Source organism: Pinus tabuliformis, chromosome 8 (genome assembly GCF_031772625.1).
Source record: "Pinus tabuliformis cultivar Carrire ecotype Pingquan chromosome 8, CPIR1, whole genome shotgun sequence".
Classification (NCBI taxonomy): Eukaryota; Viridiplantae; Streptophyta; class Pinopsida; order Pinales; family Pinaceae; genus Pinus; species Pinus tabuliformis.
The window spans coordinates 1,082,857,058-1,082,870,297 of NC_142294.1; the positions used below are offsets into that span (position 1 = coordinate 1,082,857,058).

The window sequence follows — 13,240 nt, forward strand, 5'->3', positions numbered from 1 at the left end:
AAATCATAATTGAGAAATTTCCTAATTAAATAAAGGCTAATTCCTTGAAGAACAACGCAAGGAAATAAGGACTTGGGAAAGAAGTAATTTGGCTAAGCATTTTCTTGAGCTTGTTTAGGGAGTAGTGAGATAGATAGACATAATGTAGAGGTTATTCGGGCTTAAGAAAAGCATTGTAATCTTCTCATATTTTCTAATTAATGCAATATAGAGATAGCAGGGGTTTTAGTTGTGGCTTTCCCCATATAATAATTATGTTATTTGTGATTGAATTCTTTCTCTTATATTCTTCGTGATTTCATCAAACGTTTATTGTTTCTACTAATGAGTAGAGTAGATTCAAGTCAATTTTTTTATCATATTAAAATTTTCAATTTGAATCAACAAGGAATTTATACATGGTATCGGAGCTGAAATCACTATAGAAGAGGAGAATACGAGTTTGTCTTTTGCAGGAGAAATTGAATTTGCAGTATCATACTTTAGAGCCAGCAGGATTTTGTTCTACGAATTAAGACTTGAATATGCCCTTGAGGGTAGTTCGAACTATATTGCTTGAACGGATGGGATGGAGGCAGTTTTGGAAGACAACAGACTTAAGTAATTCATAGACAAAGATATTTCTAAGCCTCCAAGAGTTGATGCTCAGGATCTAGTGGAGTGGAGAAAGTGTGTGGAAAAGGCGAGAAGGATTATCCTACAAGGAGTTCGAGATCATATTGTCTTGAACCTCCATGGTAAGTGTTAGCCTCTTATACCAATAGGTTTCATATATCATGATTGGCAGGGGAAATTCCAAATATGTTCTGCTCTGATGATGCAAAGATTCCATATTTGTGTGTAAAACACATCTGTAAACAATTTTGTTCATGTCCTACTTGTTGATGGGTGATCCAACAGTGTAATCTGGGTCATGCCATGTTTAAATTGATGTTGGAGAATAGAGAATGAGAATCTGTCCAAACAGTTTAATCTTGGCAGATTAATAGTTAGGTAGAGAATAAAGGTGCCCAATTGCTTAATCTAGGCCCTTGGAAGTAACAAGGGTAGTCTTAGATAGAAATGCATTTGAAAAAGAAAAAGAAAAGAGCAATTGAGGGTTTGCAAGTCCAAATGCACCCTCCTTAAAGTAATAAAAAATGCTAGGTACTAAGATGGGTAGGTAGACAGGGGTTGCAGAAGCTTGACTTCCTTCATGTTGCTGGCCTTGACAAAGAAAGCATATATTGCCAAGAATAGAGATATCTACTCAGCATCTTGATAACAAAGTATGGAAGCATGTCTAATTTCCCCATCATTCCCCACAATACTTCTTTCTAACATCCCCTTAGTGGACCAGTGGGATCTCCTCATCCAGTCCTAACATCACTCTAAGATTGCAGCAACATCAAGCCAAGGTGCTGGTCTCCATCACACAAGAAAGCCACATTTCCTGTGTAAAACCATTCCCCACTCTCATATGCTTCCAAACCCAAGTTTACTTCCTAAGCTTAGCCTTCAGTTCTTCTTTCACCCTTTAAATCCATATTAAACTCTAATCTTACTATATAACTCCCTAACTTTTCCCCTTCCCCTAGTATTATAGCATTTTTTATGCAAAAAATCCCAAAATATGTATATATCCTCCCCTTGGGCAATTTAGCCATATACCCTAAAGAGTGAAAGTATAATAAAGTTGAAATCTAATGTACATTGATGTTCATATTGTATTTGGGGATTAAATTAACATCTGGTTGGTTTAATAGCCCTAACCCACCTTACAAGTTGTAAATTCATGTTCCTTCCCGATGATTTTAAAAATTTTGCAAAAAACCCACTCTAGTCATTTATCCAATGTTTTATATCTCAGCGCATTTCACCAAAAAAACAAAAAATAATTAAAAAAGGTCGTCGGATCCCGCCGTATCGCGCTGGCACTTGCACTGTCCGTCATCCGTCAGATCCGGGCCCTCCCATCCGACGGTCCTCGGCGATTTCGGACCACCCCCGCCGTCTGGCCTTTAGCGCCCGAAATTGTCAGTCGGCTGACGTATTCCCTAGGGCGCGTGTCAGTTCTTGATTGTATCGGGTGGCTTCCGACAAATACCGGGACCGTACCAAAAGCGGTCCGATAAAACCTCTTACCGCCGTTCCTTTCCAGCCCATGCTAGCATCACGTCAGCGTTACATCAGCAGGTCATGTCAGCGCCTATATTACCCGTTAATCCGACATGGCCGCCCCGTCACTCGTCCACCTCAGCCCAGTCATGTGTCACCACGTCATCCCGTCATACCCTGACCTGACCAATGACGTCATGCTGACGTCATTCATAAAAAAAAAGCACCAAAAATCGATTTTTCCATATTTCGCGCAAAAGTCATGTTTTTTCTCATTTTTCATTTGAGGAGCTTTCTACCTCCTACATGCCATTTTACGACGTTTTCGCCAACCTCCAGAAATTTGAACCTTGAGCTGCTACCGCCGCGAATTCACCACTGTCAGCACCCCACCAGCTGCGTAATTGCCAGGTATTTACAATTCCTCTGCTTAACCTGGTTTTTGGTCCTCCACTATTAAAATTTCAAAATTAACCAGTCAATTTCCCTGTAACTGCAAAACTAAACTAAAAGTTTATCAGAGGGGCGTCCCGGCTCTATACCCGTTCAATTCCCGCACTCACTGCACCATTTTGGCTCAGACCCTTTGTCAAGCATTCCTCACTTCGCAAGGCGAACCACTGCATTATAATTCATCCTTTTCGCCTCTCTCAGCAGCATTTTACCTCTGTTTCACCCAATTTACCCCTTTTTCTCTCTGCAAGTTACTTTATCCATCAAAATTCACTGCTCAGTGTTACCTTTGTTCAAAAGTCAAGTACAATTTAACTCCAAGTGACAAATAAGCAATGGAGGCCCCTGTGGCATTAAACATTGCACCTCTGAATGCTCCACATAAGAACCTAGAATGGTTGGCCTTTGCTGACCGGGATTATCAAATCAAAGAAACGGTTGAAATAAGCAACAAATATCACATAGAAACCATTTGTGAGCTGAAGAAGAAACACATAAGTGGTGCTGATGACATAGGTATTTGGGAGTCCAACTTGCCCATCTATTACCTTCCACAAGTGAATGTGTTCCCAAACTTCATCCATCAGTGTTGTGAACACTATGAACCCACTCAAAGAGTAGTTTTGGCTCCATCTGGGACTGTTTTATTCCACATCACTCCTAAATCCATAAATGAGATGCTAAGCTTTGAGCCAACTAAACCTCTGGTGCCCCTTTCTATGAATTTTTTGCTCAAACAAGGTGCCAAGCTGCCCAGCTCAGAGGTCACAAGGATTGACCAGTTGTTCATGCAGCTAGATTATCAGCCCCGGCAACCTCCTCCTTATTTACATGTTTGGTTCAATGAAACAGGGAGGCTGCTAGTGGATATGATATCCTACATCCTGGGTTACAATACCAGTGAATATGTGGATGAAACAGTCTTGGTAATGCTATCCATGTTCACTCCAGGACAGCCCCCTGCTGTCTAGTATGATTATGCCACATTTATTGCTGACAGAATTCATGAGCAATTCATAAATCTGGAAAGAGAGAGGGTATTTAAATTTACTTCATACATATATCACTTGATATTATACAATCAGCCTGACAGTTTCCCTATCTTTCTCAAAAAGCTGGGTGCAAAAGGAAACAGGAGGTCAGTGATATACTGGACACCAGTCTATCACCATATCTTTTACTCTCCATACAACTATTGTGAGTTCATTGATCTGTTCATTCATCCAGCCTTGTCCCTGCTACAGAGTTCTCCTCCTCCTAGACTCACCGATGAAATGCAGAAGATCCTCCAGCTGTCGAAGAACTATAGCATTGGAGATTGGTACTTCTACCAAGACCACACAGTTATCAGAATATATGGCTATGAGCTAGCCCCATACAGACTGCCAAAGTACGTTCCCATGAGACTTTTTGCCCTAGAGTACTTTCGGCAATTTGACAATTCAGACATGGTACACTTTCATAGCAAAAATAAGAAAGCACAGCTGAAAATTAAGCACCAACTGGGTCCATTCATATTTAATAAGAGGGAAGAAGCCCGGGGAGAGGCGGACAAGATCCTAAAAAGCCTCCAGCTCAAAACAAGCTTCTATTGGGCACCATATGACCCTAATCATTTCATAAGCCTCAGAAGGATCAAGTATAGGCTTGCTACCTATGATCATTTCAGCATTCCACAAATTGAAAAATATGCTAATCAACTAGAGTGGAAAGAAGGCACATTAGTGGAGGATTATTCTGAAGAAGAATTAGCAGAAAGAGCAATTAAGAATTTAGAAAAGGCAGTTGAATTGGAATATTTTGGACAGGTTTGGTCTCCAACCCCTCGGCATCTTGGAGAAAGTGCCTCATCTTCCACTGTTCCCCAGCAATTTGCCAAAGCAACTGGTCAAGCAGCAAACATAGCTAAAGGCAAAGAAGTACAACAAGAGGAATCACTTCCTAATTTGGAGCAGCAAGTAGAGCAGCAAGAAGAAATGGCTGAAGTGCCTGCCTCCACAGAGCAGCAAACCCAAGAGAAAATCCCTCCAAGGCAGGAGGTAACAGTTGAAACTACAGTTTTACAGACACCTGCAAATGAAGAAAGAATGAGGAAAAGGGATAGGCAAGAGGAAACTCCTCTCACCACTTCAATAGATCAGCAAGGTGAGAAAAGGCAAAGACTCAATCCCTTCTCTGAGGAGGAAATGCCTGAAAGACCAACTGATACTATGCTCCCTCCTAGCATCGAAACATCGGCCGGCTCCTTACAGCAAGAGCAAGAAATGCAAGGAGGAGCAGAAGTAAGTTCTTCAAGGCAGCTAACCAAGGCAGAATCTAGTATCAAAAAGCAGTTCACAGACATAAAAGCAAGGGATGAGCCGGTTAGATACTAGCTCTATAACCAACTGCTCATAATGGCACCAACCAATCAGGAGAGACTCATGTCAGCCTATGATATTCAAGAAGGGAAGATGACTCTCAGTCATTTTAGACCTACCATGCAGCATCCTCAGTCAGCGGCAGACTACATCAGAACTAACTTGGAAGTGTTTGCCAAAGACATCCACCCCATGGATCAGATTGAGCTACACAAGCAAACCGGGGAGATGGTGTACTCAACCTTGGCTGATAAAACTCTGTTGGCACACAGGTTAAAAAATTCTCTACACAATACTGTTGCTCAGCTGGAACTAGAAAAGGCATCATCTCAAGCCAAGGACAACAGAATCAAGTCCTTGGAAGAAATTATTATAGAACTAGGACATGATCCAAATGATCCTAAGGGTGTGCAGGCCTTGATGAAGAAGAAGGATGAGGATATAGCAGCTTGAGAAAGTAGATCAAGATACCACCTACCCATCACCCTCAGACTGAAGGGTTGCAGAACGAAAGAAAGACCAAGATGTGGTTGCTCTACTCTTGACCTTACATAAGAGATTGGTGGAAACAGAGGGTGCTTTGGAAGCAGCCCTAAGGCAAAGGCCAGAAGGGCAAGCAGCTCAGCCACCACCAGCAGTCATAAATATTGAGGATACTCCTCAAATAATAACTCCACCAGCTCCTCCCACCGGGCAAACATCGGAGGCAGGCCCCTCAGGCTCAGCACCAGCATCAGAAGGGACAACGTAAGTAGCAGCATCAGAACAGGTACCCAGCCTCAGCATGCAGAATATGATGAAGGAGCTTGAAGCTCTAGAAGTACAGATGGCTGAATTGAAAGAGGCTAAAGAAAAGTTAGCCAAGCTTGAAGAGAAATATGACAAATCTAAGCAGAATTTGGCTGAAAGAGTAAGGGAGATAAGAGCTCTTGAGAAAAGGATAAAGGAGTTAGAAAAAGAGCTCACTTTGGAAAAAATTATAAGTGAAGTCAAGAAGATTCTGTGGGCCAACATTGGTCAATCCATTACAGACCAATGGCAGTCCATCGAAACTATCCATGAGCAAATGGATCTCCTAAGCAGGGCAAAAGCAGAAGGTCAAAGAGCCCGGGCATCCCTGGGAAATATGCCTGAAATAGCTAACAGAATGATTCAAGTGCTTAACAATCGCACTGGCCTTCAGCTAGCAGGAATGGGTATCAGAGATAGAACTGATACCATATTACTAATAAAGAGGGTGCTTACCTTGAGGAACTATGTGCAAACATTGGACAGAAGGTGTCAAGAAATGCAGACAAAGGTAAATGAATTTATTGCAAAAATCACAGCATTGCATAACAGAGGTCTTCCCAGCTTGGTAACTAGTGTAGGAAGGTTGTTATCACATGAAAATTATGCCAAGAGGGTCAAAAATTATGCAACAAATCAAATAACAGCATTCGCAAGCAATTCAGAGGAAACAGGGCCCCCATCTGGGCAGACTCTCTATGAAAAGTTGGAAAATTTGTTTTTTATTGAGCATGAGATCAAGCACCTTTTTGAAGTACCTCCAAATTACTACAAATATACTGAAGATGATGAGACTCTAATTAAAATACAGAGACACCAATTGCCTACTGAATATTGGTGGAGAGGCATGATAGAAACATTACTTTGATAAATCAAATTTTGGTTAAAATTCTTTTTTGATCATTCTCGAGTCAGCCTTTTCAAAAAGACTCACATGTTCAATCTACCTGGGTGGCAATAGAAAGAGCAGCTGGATAACAAGGATAATGACTTGGCACAAATAAACGAGTGTAGGTGACGAGGCAAAAGCAGTCACGCCGTGGCAAAGCAGCAAAAGGCGAAGTTCCTCGAAATGGATGCAAGCACTCGGTCGACCCAGTTGGTTGCAAATTCAAAGAACTCTGACAGAAATGAACAGCTTTTGTTTGTCTATTTTAATGGCAATAACTGTTGTATCTACTATTTTTGAAAGTTGGTAAGAAAGTTATGAGTTAATGACTCATCTTTAGGATATTTTGTGAAACACTTTGTATATATATCCCCACGCATAACTTATTTGGGGTTGTTGATTTTATTCTGGAGAGCTCCGTTGTACCTTCTCAGAGTTGAATACAAAAAGCTATTGGTGTTTTCAATTTGGCTTTGCTTGGACATGTTGTGATGAGGTTGTTGGCTACTGCAAGATTCCCGTGTTATCTCGTGATACAATAAGTTTCTTATGAACTGTGTTTTGTATTTTCTCTGTTTGCTGAAACCATCTATATTATATGTTTAATACTCTTAGCAGTAAGAAAAAAGAATTGTTTAGGATTTGTCCATTGAGGCACCCTAAACTCAATCTTTGTTGCTAATTATGTTTTCTTCAAAACTAGTTATAAATGTGGAATTCTTAAGTGCTCCCATTTTCTCTAAGTTTACATGGTGAGATCTATTCAGGAATTCTTAACTGCTCTTGAATAAATATTCAACCCTTTATACTCGTTTTCACAATGAAATAAATCTTTATTGCCTTTCATTGTGTCAGTTCTTACTGTTTTTCCTTTAAATCAAAAGTTTGTTTCATGAATACCTGTCTGGCTCTACAGTAACATTATCCTTATCACATACCCCAAGCAACTTACAATCATGGACTCCCATTGCCCAATGGAATAAAACTCTTTGAACATTGCATGCCCCTCTTTAAAGCCTATCATTCAACCAAGCTTCAAACAAAATTCAGTGTTTCATATCTAGCCTAAAATTCCCAAAACAAAGCTAAATCAGAAAGAGAGAGCCCTCTCTGATTGTAGGTAGGCTAGGACCTGCAATCCAAAGATTGGTTTGTGGTTACCTCGGCCGTATTCCCTTGGGAGTCAAAGGGAACAACCTGAGTGATAACATAATTGGCGACTCCACTGGGGACAAAAACAAATGTTTAAACTGTTGCCTACTCCAGATTCCTGTATATAATTTCCGAGTGACAGACTATTTTTGCTTTGCATTTGCGGGAGCATATAAAAACTGTGTTAGTCAAAGCCTATTCAGAAGCTGGCTCCCAAAAGGAATTCTCGCTATACTAGGTCCAACCCAGATCCAAATCCTCCTACTATTTTTGAAAATCCGAACCTAATCCCTAAGATCCTGAGGAAGCAAGAGCAAATAGAAGATTTTGCTGACAATACTCCTGAAGCAGTTAACCCAGTCTGCGTTCCAACCCCTGTCAAGGTTTTATTTCGTTCATCCCCTGTTTCCCCTGGCTCATCATCCACATCTCAAAGTTCTCCTTCTACACCTCCATTTCCTGCACATACTACCACTACCACTGCAGCAGTTACTGCTTTTCCAGTTACCCCTATTATCCCCATTGTTCCAGTTGTCCCCTTTGTTCCTGTTGTTCCTTTTGTCCCTGTGAATATGGCTAATAGATATGCGCCCTTGCAACTACCTGCTAATCCTGGGGCTTTGCCTCAAGATTATTAGTCCAAAATAACATATTTTGACAGCACTGGCTCTTCCACAGCCCTTCATCATACCAAGAAAATGCAAGACTATTTCGAGAATTATGAAATAGATGATGATAGTGTGAGGATGAGAATTTTTGTTCAAAGTTTAACAAGTGATGTATGAACTTGGTTCAGATCACTTGCTGCAAATTCCATAACTACTCCTGATGAGCTTTATCAATCCTTTACCAACAAATGGGAGAAAAAGAAAGACCCCTTGCACATACTAGCTGAGTATGACACAATTAGAAGAGGCCCACAGGAGACTGTCCTGGAGTATTGTACAAGATTCAATAATGTCTATAATGCAATACCACAGAATTTAAGGCCTCCACCCGACCTTGCCTTGTATAAATTCCCTGATGGATTTGACCCAGATATGGCCTACCAATTAAAGGAAAGAGCCCCTCAAACTCTTGCAGACATGCAAAATGTTGCTGTTAGTGTAGAAGCCAACCTAATTGCCAAAAGAAATAGGGCCAGAATGGAAAGAAGAACCACCTTTAAGGAAGAGCCCTCATCTCTAGAGCAAAAGCTTGATGCTATTATCAGTAGCATGCAAAGACTAGGAGACAGAGTAGAAAGTGTAGAGAGAAGAGCTTCATGGGAAGGACAACAGTCCAATACTACAAGGAGCCCAAATTTTAGGAAAACCTAGAACACAAATGCTGGTAGGGCTGGCCTGGACCAAGATATAAGACCTCCCTTCCAAGAAAACTTTACTGAAGCATCAACGTCGAATGAGCCAATAGATGACACTCACATCAACTTGATGGGCCTAAATGATGAGCAGCAGGTTTTCCTAACACAAGAAGACCAGGAGGATAATGATACCAAACAGTTTCAAACCAAGTCAAGGGAGTCATTTGACTTCAAAGAAGGCTATGACACAGCTGTCTATGAAGTTCACAAGCAATATAAGTTAAGAAGCAGGATCATAGATGTCCCTCAACCTGCCAAAACAAAGGATACCAAACAGTCCAGGATGATGAAGGAAAAGGCTATCCTCGTTGAATCAGTTGACAAAATAAATCCAGACCCAAAAGAAGTAACAGTGGAGGATGTGACTGAGGCATTTTCCGTAAAAAAGCAGCCATGGGTAACGTCTTCTTCTCAAGACAACCCTGATAATACCCCACAGAAAGTTTCCAAAACAGATATACTCCAACAGGAAATTAATAATCATGACAAAGTCACTAAAAACACAGTTGAAAAGGAAAAGTCTTTTACTCATAACATCAAAATTCAATCTGAAAAACCCTTTGACCTTGAGGCAGAGATTGCCAAATTGAAGATAACCATTGTTGGGACTCATAAATGTCATATTTTCATCCACCTTTTTCTTCACTATTACTTACATTTCATCATCCCGTTAACCTTTTTATCATATCATTTTCATACATACATTTGGGTTTCACTTTCTTATTTTCCATTTTATTATTTTTTGTATTATAAGTGAATTTATGATTAATTATTAGAAAATGTACATATTTTTATATATATCTCAAGAATATGTGAGTTTTGTGATGTGTAGGAAATATGTGAAGAATTAATATCTCCTCCACCATATCAAGAAGATAATTATGCAAGCCTTTTCCTAAGGAGAAAATCATGGAGGATTTGGTTGGCATATCTTATCCATATCTCCTCCACCATATTAAGGAGATAATTAGGAGAAAATCATGGAGGACTTGGTTGGCATATCTTATCCAAGATATGTGAGAGATTTGTGGGGGATTCAAAGGGATCATATTTTGTAATAATGGGAAAGTAGTTAAAAATGCTTGAGAGATTTGTGGGATCATATCTTGTAATAATGGGAAATTAGTTGAGAGTGCTTGAGAGAATATTGGATATGTAATTATGAGAAGGTTATCTTCCTCATGTATATAAGAGAGTGCTCTCTCTTCATTTTGAATAATGACTAATGGAAAGGAATTCTTAGTTTCTCATATTTTATTATTATGCTTCCATGATTTGTAATTTAGTTCTTGTAATATAATTTGACATAGTTTTATTGTTGTGAGCTCACATATGTTATTTGTCATTCAATTCTTCACATGTTGTATTGCTTTTCCTTTATGCAATTTCATGCTTTCGTAGTTAATGTTTTAATGCCTTCCTAGATTAATTTGATTTTAGTAATTTAGATTAGATTAGATTAGTTCAGTTCCACTTCAGTCCTACATATATAGTGCATGTGTCTTGTAAGTCTACGGACCTCGGATTGACAAATTAAATAGTTGGGCAAGTACTACAACAGAATTAAACGGACATAGTTTCACCCAACATTTTGGCGCCGTTGCCGGGGAGGCACGATGGATTGAAGTTTAGTTTGATTTTTCATGCAAGTGTGTTTAGACGTGGGGAACAGCCTACGCATCGCATTCGAGATACCGTAATGGGCTCGACCTCTTATGGATCAGGGCATGTAGGGTGTGTTTACATTTATGCAAGTGTGTTTGATTTTCGCAACTGTGAAGAGTGTTTGATGAATTCATGGTTCATGGTTATTATTGAAGCATTCGATTACTCAATTAATGAGAAGTCCTTGTAAGAGGGTTTAATTGAGTATTGAATTCAAGATTATTTCTGTGGTCCTTTTGTTTTTAATTCAATTTTTAGTGTGCTGATTTTTTTTATTTTTTTTTTTCAACATGACTTAACAATGAGTTTCAGCTTGGAACTACTCACTCAGATCCTAACAGAAGTCGGGATCTCTTCTTCCTTGGAAGAGGAGATCTTGACAAGAATTAAAAGTTCAACTACTCCCCAAGAAATAAATGAAGACTCAACGTCTGAAGAATCCTGCGTATCTGATGGTGAACAATCATTCGAACAAGAGATTGAGGAAGAAGAGCAGCAGATCAGAGAAGAAGAACAGGAGTTACAACATGATCTGAGTGAGAGAAACTGTGCTTATCAAAGCTTTATCGAACAATGGTTCCAGGTAAGTACTAGATTAGATTCATCTTTTTATTTTTTAGTTGATTTGGAGTTACAGCAACTAGACTCATTCACTGTCAAATATTTTCATCCATCATTTGAAAACTTGCTACTGAATCTATTGTTGTCACTGCTACGTGAATGGCTTCATTGGAAGTTTAACTACACGTAACTAAATTGTAAATTCTAATTAGTATAGAGTAGGTAGGCTTTCAGTTTTAGTTATTGCTTTTATTTTCAGTTTTGTTTTTACCTAGAATAAGTATGCTCTCCTCCTGCATCTTTGTACGAACTCGAGGATCAGAAAATAGGGATGATTTAGACTAATTTCAAGAATAAATAAATGTTTTGCAATATGCTTGATCAAAAACATCTTTCACTCTGCCAATCATTGTGTCCATTTGTAAAAAAAAAAATCTAAATTTTAGTTTTTCATTAATTAAAAGAAAAAAAAAACACTAACCATGTTTGTTTTTACAGATAGGATTACCATTTCTGATTTTAAAAATAGGATTAATTTCATTTTTTTTAATCATATAAAAAAAAAATTAATTAATTAATTAATTAATTAAAAACAAATCAAATATAGAAGAAGAAGAAGAAGTCAACCAGCGCACTCATAAATAAAGCAATTCATATAAAAGTAATGGCGCTGGAGTCTGAGGCAGATGCACTCAATCACCTCAGCACTGATGTCCTTGAAGGAAAGTTTGCATTGCTGGAGGGTGCTTCTGTCGACAATGACCTAGGGTAAAAATTTGTCACTTTAAAATTTGCATTCTCTGATTTGTCGTGTTGTTTGCTCTGCTCACTTCAGCCCAGAAGGAGACCTTCTTGTTCACATCGGAGTCCGTAAATGAGGGACACCCAGACAAACTCTGTGACCAGATTTCTGATGCAGTGTTGGATGCATGCCTCACCTAGAACCCCGACCGTAAGGTGAGCATGCAAGACTTGCACTAAAACGAACATGGTCATGGTTTTTGGTGAAATCACCACCAAGGCCGATGTCAACTATGAGCAGATTGTTCGCAAGACCTGCAGGGAGAGTGGTTTCATTTTTGACGATGTGGGTCTTGATGCTGATCACTGCAACGTGCTGGTTACTATTGAACAGCAGAGCCCTGACATTGCCCAAGGAGTTCATGAGACCCCTGAGCTAATGCCCCTGACTCATGTGCTGGCTACCAAGCTAGGAGCGAAGCTCACCGAGGTCAGAAAGAATGGCACCATCTCCACTCAGCATGATGAGACAGTTCCCAATGACCAGATTGCTGTAGATTTGAAGGAACATGTGATAAATCCGGTGATTCCGGAGAAGTACCTGGACGAGAATACCATATTCCACTTGAACCCGTCTGGTCGATTCGTGATCGGAGGGCCTCATGGAGATGCAGGCCTCACCGGCCGAAATATTATTATTGATACTTATGGAGGGTAGCCATCCAATGAAGGCGCGATCTCACCATGATATCGAACAAGTTTCCACTGCAGCATTGAACGGCAGATCAGATCTCGCCCATTATTGCCGAGAAGGTTTGCATTACCACAGTTTAGGAGATCTGAGACCATCCTCGAAAAGAATGATGATCCTGTAAAAGTTGTTGTGGCAGATACTCTGCATGAAATGGTCATCGCTTCTGATTAACACGGCTTCTTTTACTGCCTTGAGGTCTTGGGTTTATTTTCTTCTAATTGAGCTGTAGAATATGTTTCGGATGCTAATCTCCATTTTTCTTTGTGTTAACCGGAAAGAGGGACTGGTCAGGTGTGACGAGATGCAAGCCTTGATCGCGTCATGGGTTCATTTGTCTACAGGTATGTGAAACCCTTTGCCTACATTACCTCGTTGACTCTTATCGCCTGGTTTTCCTGATTCAAGTGCTAAATGTT

The 13,240-nt window shown here is 39.8% G+C and overlaps 1 pseudogene; it reads left to right on the forward strand.

Moving 5' to 3' along the window:
- The first annotated feature begins 11,993 nt into the window (after window positions 1-11,993).
- Window positions 11,994-12,788, forward strand: LOC149239087 (S-adenosylmethionine synthase 2 pseudogene; annotated as a pseudogene).
- Window positions 12,789-13,240: the final 452 nt, after the last annotated feature.